The sequence below is a fragment of the Macadamia integrifolia genome, unplaced genomic scaffold (assembly GCF_013358625.1).
Source record: "Macadamia integrifolia cultivar HAES 741 unplaced genomic scaffold, SCU_Mint_v3 scaffold1289, whole genome shotgun sequence".
NCBI lineage: Eukaryota > Viridiplantae > Streptophyta > Magnoliopsida > Proteales > Proteaceae > Macadamia > Macadamia integrifolia.
Genome location: NW_024868145.1, coordinates 111,199 through 124,165, shown reverse-complemented (window position 1 = coordinate 124,165; position 12,967 = coordinate 111,199). Strand labels below are relative to the sequence as shown.

At 41.8% G+C, this 12,967-nt stretch overlaps 1 non-coding gene across 1 annotated transcript; it reads right to left on the bottom strand.

Moving 5' to 3' along the window:
- Positions 1–265: 265 nt before the first annotated feature.
- On the bottom strand, positions 266–372 carry LOC122063314. The gene has a single exon (XR_006135299.1). It is a non-coding gene; the product is annotated as a small nucleolar RNA R71 (small nucleolar RNA).
- Between the last annotated feature and the right edge of the window lie 12,595 nt (positions 373–12,967).

Genomic DNA, 12,967 nt, shown 5'->3' with positions numbered 1-12,967 from the left:
ATCTCAGTACATCACTATGTTGCCCCACTTCTATGGGCTGACCTCTGAGAATGCATACCTATTTCTAAGGGAATTTAAAGAGGTATGTGTTCTAATTAAGATCCAACAGCTTTTTGATGATGTTGTTAAGCTTACGTTAATCACTTTTGCATTGAAAGACCAAGCTAAGAAGTGGTTGTATGGGTTACCCAAAAATTCTATGACCACATGGGAACACTTCACAGTTGTCTTCCTCAAGAAGTTTTTTCCAACTCACAAGACCAATAAGATTAGAAGTGATATCCTTCATTTTAGGCAAAAGCCTAGTGAGTCCTTTTCTAAACTTATGGAGAGATTCAAGGATCTACTCCAAGAATGCCCTCACTATGGCCTAGACTTATGGCATTTATGTCAAATAATTTATGAGGGTGTTGATTACCAAACTAAACAAATGATAGAGTCTATGTGCCCTGGGGGATTCACATCATTTAAAGATAAAGGAAAGGTATAGGAATTCTTACATGACTTAGCTGACAAAACCCGTCAGTGAGAGTCAACCCAAGAGAGTGAAAGAACCATAGGAGGGAAAAGACATTTTGTGGATGGGTTAGTAGCCAAGGAAGACCACTTAGATAGCCTTATCAAAAGGATTGAGGTTATTATTCCTAGAGAACCATGATCAGTCAATTTAGTTAAGATGTGCAATTGGTGCCCGTCCCCTGGACATGTTATAGAAGAATACCTCAACACCTCTGGGGGCACTTCCAATGACAGTGTTAATGCATTATATTAGAATAATCCATATAGTAACACTTACAATCCAGGATGGAGAAATCACCTAAATTTCTTCTAGAACCAGGGCAACTAAACAGGACCTTCCAATTTCCATAACCAAAGTCAACCTGGACCCCAAAGGTCTCCCTTTGCATAACAGCTTTTTGCCCAAAATACATTTCCTAGACCAAATATAGCACCTCAGGTTAGTTTCCCTAGGCCCCTCTCCTATCAACTTATCAGCCACCCCATGGGTTTACCGACACTAGAGAGGCAAGTAGAGTAAGTGATTTAAAATAGAATATGACCCTCCTCATGACAAGCCATCAAAATCTTATGAGAGAACTCACCCCAGTTGTCTCAATTTTGCATTAGAGGGAGAAGGGAACTTTGCCCAGTCAACCAGAGGCTGACCATAGGCATCATCAACCTGTTAGTTCACAAGCACCAACAAATGCACCACTGAATGTGGCACAAGGTCAGACCCAACAAGGGCCCTCCAACCAATATCATGTTGTTTATGCCCTTAAGAGTGGCCAAGAGTACCCACAGAGTGTTCCTAAATCGTCTCCATCTATTACTCCTGTTAACTCTCCTTCTGTTGAGGACACAAGTGTGCCTCTTGTTTCAAGTTCTTCTAATGAACCTAAAGATTCTTCTGAAACTAAAGAAGATTTGGTTGAGAAAACAAAAAATGATTCTTCCGAAAAAGGGTAAATCCCTAACAGTCCTTATGTTCCTCCTGTCCCCTTCCCTAATCGCTTGGTAAAAAAAAGGAAGTCTACTTCCATGGATAAGATTTTAGAAGCCTTCAAAAAGGTAGAAGTGAACATCCCTCTTTTGGATGCCATATCCCAGATCTTCGCCTATGCAAAGGTCCTGAAAGATTTGTGTACTCACAAATGTATCACTAGTGTGCCCAAAAAGGCTTTCTTGGCAGGTAACATTAGTTCTATAATTACTCAGCCTATAGCTGCCAAGTATAAAGATCCAGGGAGCCCTACCATAGCTTGTGTCATAAGCAACACCTACATTGAGAATGCCTTACTTGAGCATAAGTGTGAATCTTTTGCCTTACTATATATATAAGCAACTAGGGTTTAGAGAATTTAAGGCCACTGGAACTACTCTTCAATTGGAAGATATGTCTATTAAGATTCCTAAAGGGATGCTTGAGAATGTCTTACTTAAGGTGGGGGACTTTATTTTCCCTATTGATTTCATTATGTTTGATACCAAGCCCTTCTCAACCAAGGATGAGATCCCCCTAATCCTAGGAAGACCAATCCTGGCAACTAGTGATACATTAATCAATTGCCGGAATGGTTTCCTAAAGTTATCTTTTGACAACTAAACTGTTGAGCTTAACATGTTTATGTGTGAGGGTAGCAACCGGAAGAGATGCTGTGTATGTGTTTTCCTCCCTTTATGGGGGAGGAAAAAAAAGGCTTGCATTCATTCTGTCCTCTCTCCTCTCTTTCTCTTTCTTAAAGGAGGGGTGTGTCGTGTATGCTTACCCTGCAGGCCCCACACCGTCGTATTTCCTCTTGGAGATACTTGGAGGCTTACTTCGCAAGAGTGTAAAATTCATCATTTGAGATGAAAATTTGATGATGGTCTAATATCGGGATCGGGATCGGGATCATGCAAAAGGGGTTTGGAGTCTCCACCTAGGATTATGGGCCTAAGACCCAAGGGTGGGCCCAATTCCTAAGAAGAGTGCCCAAAAGTAGGTCTGGTCTAGAGATTTAGGGTAAATGTCAAGTTGTAGAGTTGGGAAGGTGTTAGGCACCCAATCTACTCAGTTCAACTGGTCTTCCTACTAGATGCTTTAGAACGAATAATTTCCAAACTTATTCCTATTCCACATGTATGGCTAAGTTATCACACATATGTACATTGACTGAATTTAAATGATTATATACACTAAAACAAGGTCAATATAAATTCTATATTATACTAATTTGGGTAAAAAATTAAACCTATGTTGGACCCCTGATTTGGGTCAAAAGGGGTGGGATCCCGATTAGTGTCGGCACGAGTTATTTTTTTTATTCTCCTGGCTCAGTGGAAAATGGTCTTGACCTCCAACTTCCTTTCTTGAGAGACATTGACTGTGGTGATGTTCAGATAGAGTTCTGGCTAGGAACAATTACTTTTGGGTTTTAAGCTGAGGTATCGATTCGATAGAGCTTCCACTTGGGATGGGCTACTTCTGGATTTTTAATGAGATGTCAATTCGACAGAGCTTCCGCTAGGAATAGGCTATGGGAGGGCCAGGCTAAGGTGGCACTCTCGCAGAGATTTTGCTGGGGATAGGCTAATCTTAAGGATTGAGGAACTTCAAAGGCCTGAAGAACACATCGAAGATTCGAAGAACACATCGAAGATCTGAAGAACACTTCGGATCTTACAAAGATCTCCACAAAGACTGGAAGAACCTCAAGGGGGGATGGGAGACTAAGGGGAAGTTTTTTCAATGTAAAATCTCACTCAAAGAAGATAAAGGATTGAGAAGTTTCGAAGGCCCGAAGAACACTTCGGATCTTATAAAGATCTCTACGAAGACTTGAAAAATCTCAAGGAAGGAAGGGGAGGAGAGAGGGCAGAGATTCTCTCTCTAGGACGCTCACTTGGAGGCTTGGATCTTGTGGTGTGTTGGTGTGAAAAACCAAAGGGAGGGAGGTTATTTATAAGATTCTTGAACCAATGGGGAGAGAAAGGGAATTCTCTTAGCCAATGGTAAAAAAAAGTGATTTCTTTACACCAATAGGATGAAAGTAAGAAACTTTGGACCAATGGGGTGGAGGGTAAATTTCTTTGGCTAATGGGGGAAAAGGTAAATTTTTTAGACCAATAAGGTAAAAATATTCCTTGTTGGACCAATGGGAGGTTACGGAGTAGGGTATGCTAGCGGGACAATGTAAAATGTGCAAGCGGGTGAAGAGATTAAAGAGAAAATCTCTTCACCCACCAGGTTAGTAGAACTCAAATCCCGGCCATTAACGATAGCACACAAGGCTGGGCAGGGGTGCATGGGGAATGCATGGGTGCATACGGGGGACAGGAAGTGGGGGCATACTGGTTAGCAGGGGTGCATGGGGCAGGCCTATTGTTGCACATAGGCTGGCCTACGGGCACGAGCTAGCCAACTGCTACGCATAGGCTAGCCTAGTGCTACACAGGCTGGCCTACATTCGTGCGCGGGCTGGCCTGCAACTATGTGGGCTAGCCTACTTAAGCACGTGGGCTGGCCTATGGCTGTGGGTGGGCTGGCCTGCTACTGTGCACTGGTTGTCCTACTATTGTGCATGGGTTGGTGCATGCGACATGCGCACGAAAAAATATAATTTTCTAGGGAAGATTGCAGAAGATCCGACAGTCTGATTTTAACATACCATATATCATCGGAATCATATTTTTGAGTACTATCTATCCATATGGTCATCTTGATCGGATTCCTTCATATATAAAAGGTCAAAATTGGACCCTCTTTTCTCTCGCATGGGGTTTACAGGGTTTTTAGGTAGGGGATATTTTTGGGTTTCCTTAGTCAATCATCATCTCTGTTGATCAAAAGCAAGAAGTCATGTCCAAGATCTGAATTTCATCATAGCCAAAGGGGGTGATAAAATTGGGTGTCTATAGAATGCCACTCTTTGGCTGAGGCCTATGCTAACGGTCGAACAGCAAAGAAAAGAATGAACACATTTTGTCATCCGGAGCATGTACTGCCATCATTTTGCTCATTATTGATGAAGTTGAAAAATGCAACAGGTAATATCTTTTAACTACTTTAAAGTTTGCGACTTACCTAGATTGCCAATTTGTAGGAAAGAAATTCATTGCTCTTCCGGTCCTGCAAAATATGTTAGTACTTGATCTTTGTCTTTTCCTATGCTAGGCTTCCATGTGCCAGTCTAGGGAATTTGGTCTCTAGGCTAGGTCTTTCGACCCAATCTGGGCTATCTGGGACCATCGACTACAAGAAAGAAATTTGTTACTCTTTCAATCTTACAAAAGAAAAATACTTGGAATATTGAATTTTCCTTGGCTGGGCTTCCATGTGCCAGCCAAGGGAATTAGTAATGAGATCGGGCCACTTGGAACCGATTCAAAGAGATTGGGCCACCTGGGGCCGGGTTAATGACATTGGGCCACTTGGGGCCAGATCAATGCAATTGCCACCTGGGGTCGGTTCAATGAAATTGGGCACTGGGGCGGGTAAATGCAATTGGGCCGCTAGGGGCTGGTTCAATAAAATTAGTTCACCCAAGGCCAGGTAAATGCAATTGGCCACCTGGGGTCGAGTAAATGCAATTGGGCCACCTGGGGCTGGGTCAATGAAATTAAGCCACCTTGGGTCAGGTAAATGTAATTGGGCTATCTGAGGCTGGGTCAATGAAATTAGGCCACTTGGAGCCGGGTCAATGAAATTGGGCCACCTGGGGTTGGGTAAATGCAACTGGGCCACCTGTGGCCGGGTCAATGAAATTGGGCCACCTGGGGCTAGGTAAATGTAATTGGGCCTCCTAGGGCCTATTCAATAAAGTTGGGTCACCTAGGGTCGGGTAAATGTAATTGGACCACTTGGGGCCTAGTCAATGAAACTGGGCCACTTGGGGCCGGGTAAATGCAATTAGGCCACCTAAGGTTCGGTTAATGAAAATGGGCCACCTGGGGCCAAGTAAATGCAATTGTTTCTTTTCTTGATTTTCCCTTGATTCTTGATTTTTGGCTCTTTGATTTGGAATCTTGCTCTTTGCTTTTGATTTGGAATCTTGCTTTTTTACTTTTAATTTGCTTTTTTCTATGAATTTTAATTATGAAAAATTCTTTACCTACCAATAGAATTTTAACCTTTATCTTCCTCTTTTCCTTGTGATATAATTTTCACCTACCACATGAATTTTAATTTTACTCTCCCTTTGGTTTTTACCTTCCATTTCCATGTGATATAATTTTCACTTGCCACATGAATTTGAATTTTACCTTCCCTTTGATTTTTTACTTTCCATTTTCATGTGATATAATTCTCACCTACCACAAAAATAATTTTGAACCTGGTATTTTGGTGGTAAGAATTTTTTATTTTTACCTTGGAATTGGAACCTCAATTTTTTTTTTTTTAGCATTAGGGGGGGTACCACAAACCTTGGCCCTGTATAGCCATCAAAACATGGTTCGGGCATAGTACAAGATACTTCCCCGCAGATTAAAGGAGCTGGTTGACTTATCTTGCCTGAGTCGATTAGCTTTTATAGAGACTAGAAAATTCAGTCCAGCATTGGTAGGGGCCCTGATGGAGCGATGGTGGCCGAGTACCCACTCTTTTCATCTTCCTATTGGTGAGATCACCATCACGCCCCTATGCTTCTATGCTTTGGCAGGCATACCATATGGGGGGAGACCCTTGACCCTTCTTGAGACTCTAATAGCCAGGGAGTTTGCAGACTTGACAGGCATTAATATTACAGATGATCAGACACATATCCACTTTAGTGAGATTAGTGCACATTGGTGGAGCACTAGCCTGGGGGTAAACCCTGGTAACATTGCACAAGTGACTTGTCTTTTCTATTTTTTGTTGTGGGTTAGTGTCTCTTTAGTGATCTCCGAGGAGGGGTGGATATTCGCCTAGTAGCCTTCTTCCAGAATCTTCGGGGGATAGACTCTTGGGATTGGGGCAGGGCCGCCTATGCATACCTTTTGCGGACCCTAGACCTATTATCATATGGAGACTGAGGTCTCAAGGGAGCGGGCAACGTTCTCCAGGTAATTCTTGTACTCATTTCCTTTCATTTGGTTACATTTCCTTACTTTGATCTTTTAAATCAGCCCTGGTGCTTTGAGCATCTGGAGATTATAGCCCCCAGGCTGAAGGACCCTTGAGCATTGCCCTTTCCCATAGTCACGAGATGGGGAAACAATCGGGTCCTTAGGGGCCGATGCTATCCTTCAGGGACAACTAATCGTTCTCTTCTGAATGGCTTTACAGAGTATGCCACATTTGTCATTAAATTTCCTCCTGTCCTGTGCTGTACTTACTTCTTCTTGGATTTGTAGGTCACTTGGATGCCATTCCAACCTCTTACATTCCCAAACCTTGATGAAGTCGCTTTGGCTAGGTACCTATTTGAGAATCAGGTCCCTCCTCCCACCATCCATTGTCCGGAGTGCATTCCTACAGACCAGATTGAGAGGTTGGCTGATGGAGTATGGGATGATTCATTCCTTGATTGGGATAGGGACTACAAAACCTTCCTTAAGGAGGAGACAATATGCACCCTTCTTGGCCCTAATGGTCCAGTGGTATGTTGCCCTTTCTTGAGTATTTCCTTAATGCTTCAATTTCTTTTTGCCTTGGTCTTGAATGATGTTCTTTCAGGGGAAAACATGATGTATAGATCTTTCTACAATTCAGTCCCACATCAGCATTGTTGTCCATTGCAAATTGGACCCTCTACTAGTGTGGGTGGATCTCTCAGGATAGCCACCATCCCCTTTCATGGCTTCCCAGGTTTGTGTTATCCCAACGCAGCCAATCCTATCCTCTCTCATCTTCTGGAGCGAAGAACAGACGTAGATGCTTCCCTTGGGCTGCCCATTCCTTATGACTATGTAAGTATCTAACCATCCCTCAATTGACTTTTGACCTCCTTTGACTAATACGCTCTTTCTCAAGTATCCCCGGAGGTCTATTTTGAGATCAGGAGGATGCATTATGGCTTGTGTGAGGTGATGATTGCCAAGGTATTTTCTATCTCTTTTTCTCTTTTTGCCCTTCTTCTTTCATTACTTTTCTTCTTGATCCTCTCCTATATTTTGTAGGACTGAAGGATTGTGGCCTTGGAGAGGCAAGTCAGCTCCTACCAATAGGAGAATGCCTAGAAGCATGCATTGATTCAAGATTTAACCCAGAGACTGGAGAATACTGGACTGGCATCCCTGAGCTCCTCGTCATTCCATGAAGGTGACTCAGAGTATAGTTCAGATGAGGATTTCGGCCCTTAGGGATCTGTTCTTGTAGTTCCTATAAGCACAAACACATGTATATTTTTCTTTTTCTTTTCCCTACCCTTGTTTGTTCATTTTTTTTTTTTATTTTAGCATTTTATGGATGGAAACCTATCTTTGACACAAAGAAAATTCCTTTTATTTATGGTTTGGGAATGTTTAGGTAAAATTAATTCTACAACTTAAGACTTCAATAGAACAATCGGGATAACACGAAAATCCAAGTATTTCCTCATTTTACTACCAAATGAATTATAATAAAATGACTTTCCCTACTATAAAGGGATTAGATAGGTAACATTATGGGGAGACAATTCTTAGGGTGGGTAAAAGTTCACCAACTCCTTGGGGTCGCCTACTTCTAGTCCATACTGTCGGCTGATGTAAGTAAGCAAGTAAAAAGACGTATGAGTCAATCCCATCAACTTGATGTAATTGTATCTAGGGGTCTTCATCAAAAGATCCTCCTGTGGCTTCCTTGGTCATCTCCATGCAATGTCCTTTGCAGTTCTTCCTTGTAGGTACTCTTTCCAATCAACTATGAGCTTGAACTCCGAGGCTTCCCTCCTTTCCTAGTAGCAAAGAGCTCCAAGTCGGCATTCTTTTAATGGCCTATTTAGCTTCAGCTTCTCAAGTAGACATAGTAGGAAAATAGCGGGGCTTCCACGATAAGAATCAAGTCTGAACCTATGGCTATGGCTCATGTCATCAAGTCCTTTAAATGCCTCTGCAAGGACTGTGGAAATGATATCTCTTCCTTTCTTCAATTGCTTTATCACTTCTATTAGGACAGTTGGTGCACCACATCTCGGAGTTCGAAGAACATAGCGAGCTATCATGCATAGTAGATAAGCATCCTATGACCTTTGCTGATGGATTCCCCCCAGTGGTAGGTATTGACTGAAGATCCTAGTCACCTTCAGAATATCAATCTTTCCATATCTGATGAATTGTTTCATTTCCTCCTTTTCCCATTCGAAAAAGTCCTGAATATCTTCTGAGTGATCTTTCTTCAAGGTGGTTGAATCAACTTGCTCTTAGGTGGAGATAACGAATAAACTCAGAATTCCTTGAGAGTTGGACAGATCTCAACTAACCCAAACTGAAACATATGAAGATTGGTATCCTAGTGTTGACACACTTGTTGGAGTACATGGTGATGTAGCTTTATGCACTCGATTTGGCTGAGCATTAACATATTCACAGATTCTAGTAGTCCTGTGCCCTCATGTTTATGTCCAAGGTCCAGTTTCTTAATGTCTCATCCAACGAGTCCATGACTTTTCCTGCAACCACCACAAACAAAAGGGAAGGCGATGATTTACCAAGTATCACTCATTAGCTATTGACACAACCAAACCTTCACCATTGTTGCATCAAACACACTCTTCTTTTTTTTACTAATTAAGGTTGGGGAATGAACTGGTCTTGACATACTGGTACCAAGTGGTAACTTTCGGGAGATAGAATCCTAGATAAGAATTTGAAGGGATATAGGTGAATGGCAGATACCTAATGGCCTTGCATGCCAAATGGCGATTCTTGGGGGACATAAACTATGATGATCTTTTAATATACCTTGATTATTAATTTAGGAACCAATTTATTGCTTTGAATTGGTTGAGACTGGACTTGCACATGTCAAGTTGCCTACGTATCCCTTGAGAGGAATCAGATCTAGCGTAGTTCGGGCTATTCACCCTATTAGATATAGTATCTATTGAGTTGGTCCATGTTGACCAGTCCAGGTATTTCTTCACCATTGTGGTCTATGAGTTTCATAGCTTTGCCTAGTAGAATTTATTTGACAGTGAACGGGCCACTCCAGTTGGGCCTGAATTTTCCTCTTAGGTCATGAATTGGGGCTCTTTGCTCTCAAAGAACAAGTTTTCCCTCTTCTATGTGATGGGGCTTCACATTCTTATTAAAGGCCCTTACCATTCTCAGTTGATATTTCTTTAGGTTGTCCATAGCTTTTATTCACCTTTCATCAAGAAAGTTGAGCTCGTCGTGTCTGGCCTTCACCCATTTTCCTTCAGGTAACTGACTATCAAGAAGTACCCTTAGTGATGGTACTAGGATTTTCACGGGTAGCACTGCCTTAACCTCATATACCAAGGAGAAAGGAGTTGCCCCTGTCGAGGATTGTACAGAGGTCCGATATGCCCACAAGCTAGTGGCAACTTGTCCGCCCAATCCTTACGTGTTTCAACCATTTTTTTGTAAGATCACCTTGATGTTCTTGTTAGCTGCTTCTACTATCCCATTGGTCTGTGGCCTGTAAGTGGTAGAGCGGTGCCTTCTGATACCAAACTTTATGCAAATCTTATTAGTCTTACCCCATAAGTGGGATCCCTGATCTGATATCAACTCTTGAGGTACTCCATATCGGAAAATGATATTTTCTTAGATGAATTTTGCTACCTTAGCAGATGTGAGGACTGCATATAACTGGGCTTCTACCCACTTAGTAAAGTAATCGATGGCTACCAAGATGAACTCATGACCATTGGATGTCTTGGGGTTGATCTTCCTAATGATGTCAATGCCCCAAGTAGAGAATAGCCAAGGAGAACTGAGTGAGTGCAACTCCATTGGCAGGATATGTATGATATTGGTAAATATCTGACATTTGTGACATTTCTTGACAAAACTCATGCAGCCTGCTTCCATTGTATTCCATTAGTAGCCCAGCCTAAGAATCTTCTTAGCAAGCATCTTGTCATTTATATGGGATCCATAGAGGCCATGATGAATTTCCTCTATGATGGTTGTATATTGTTCTTCATCCACACACAGCAACTGTATTCCGTCAAGGACCTCTTATACAACAAGTCTTCTTAAAGGTTAAACTGGGTGGCATATCTTATCAGAAATTTCTTTTCTCTTTCTATAGCTTTAACAGAGTATTTTCTTTCTCTGATGAAATCCACAATATGAGTGAACAAAGACTAACCATCTACGGTGAGAGAGTTCACCGAATTATGATAAATGGGCCTACTTCTTTGTTCTACCAAGAATGGTCGGACTTCTACTATGAAAGCCAAGGTCACAAGGGCATCGATGAACCTATTGTTATTTCTATTTAAGTATTCGAATGAGATCTTCACAAAGTGTTTAATTACCTCTTCCATATGTTCTTGATAGGGCTTTAGCTTTTCATCTGTGGTCTTTCGTTTTCCTTGCATCTGACAAATGACAATGGATGAATCTCCATACACCCCGATGGTTAGGGTAGTTTCGAGTCCCAAGGCACAAGCTTCATATTCAGTAATGTTATTGGTACATGGGAAATCAAGGCGGAATGATGAAGGCAAATAAAGACCGTCAAGAGTGACAAGCAATATTCCCGCACCACGCCCCTTTTGATTAGCTGCTCCATTAAAGAAAAATTGCCATTCATTAGTTGTGTCTTCTTCTTCTTCTATTATTGTGATTTCTTCATTCGGAAAGGCATCGTCCAGGGCTCTTCCATCTTCTGTGGGGTGGACAGCCAAATGATCAGCTATGGCTTACCTCTTGATAGATTTCTAAGTACGTAGGTATTGTCAAATTCTGATAGCAGGAGCAACCACCAAGCCATCCTTCCTATTAGAGTTGGTTTCTCAAAGAGGTACTTGATTGGATCCATCCTTGAGGTCAAACATATTGGATAAGCCACCATGTAGTGTCGTAGCCTTTTCATTGCCCAAATTAGTACGGCATAGGTTTTTTCCAAAGATGTGTACCGCGTCTTATATTCCACGAACTTCTTGCTGAGGTAATATATGGTATGCTCTACCCCCTTTTCCGTCTCTTTTTATGCTAGCAATGAGCCCATAGAATATTTTCCCACTGATAAATATAACAGAAGTGGTTCTCTTTCCACTGGTGGTGTTAATACTAGTGGGTTCATGAGGTATCCTTTAATATTATCAAAAGCTTATTGGCATTGATCATTCCATTCTGTGGGCTGACCCTTCTTCACCAACTTGAAGATTGGTTTGCAGATTATAGTCAACTGAGCTATGAATCTACCGATATACTAGATGTGACCCAAGAATCCTCATATCTACTTCTCAGTGCAAGGTGTGGTCATTTCTTGAATTGTCTTGATCTTGATAGGATCAACTTCAATGCCCCTTTCACTCATTAAGAACCCTAACAATTTCCCTGTTATTGCCCCAAAGACACACTTCTAAGGGTTCAACCTCAGTTGATACTTCTTGATTCTTTCAAAGAATCGCCTTAATACTGGAATATGCGCCTGTCTATCTTTTGACTTCACTATCATGTCATCCATATAGACTTCCACATATTTGTTCATCATGTCATGTAATATGGCCGTAGCTACTCTCTGATAAGTTGTCCCAGCATTCTTCAGTCCAAAAGGCATCACCTTATAACAATAGGTTCCCCATGGAGTGGTGAAGACTATCTTCTCCCGATCTTCAGGGTACATGCTCACTTGGTGTATCCCGAGAATCCATCCATGAATGATAACAAGGCATGACCTGTCGTGTTGTCAACCAATACATCAATGTGAGGTAATGGAAAGTCATCTTTAGGGCTCATCTTGTTGAGATCCTGAACATCTACGCACATTCATACTTTGCCATCCTTCTTTGGCACTGGTACAATGTTGGCCAACCATTGGGGATATTTCACCACTTGTAAGAACCCCGCATTCCATTGGTTTACTACTTCTTCCCTGAGCTTCTCACTCCATTCTGGATGCATCCTTCTAAGCTTTTGTTCGATCGACTTCGCCCCAAGGTAGGTCGGCAAGTGGTGTTGCACAATGTCGAGGTCTATACCAAGCATATCCTCATATGACCAAGCAAAGACTCATGCGAATTCCTTTAGAAGACTAATCATTTATTCTGCTTCTTCATCGTCTAGGGTGGTGCCAATTTTTACCTCTCGAAGGCATTGGTCGGTTCCTAAATTAACAACCCGGGTATCCTCATAGATGGGTTGGGCTTTCTTTGGTTTGCATTATTTTATTAATTCTTGATATTTATTAAAAACATCATCAGAAAAAAGAGGTAAGTCATACTAGGAATCAGAAATTTCATTCATGAAATAAGGAGTAACAAACTCGATACACATGGACTCTAGGCTCTCCTCAAGAGGGGAGGCCGACACAAAATCATAAACAGTAGACTTAACAACTAACTCGACTACAGACTCGATGACTGGTTTGATGCTTTCATCA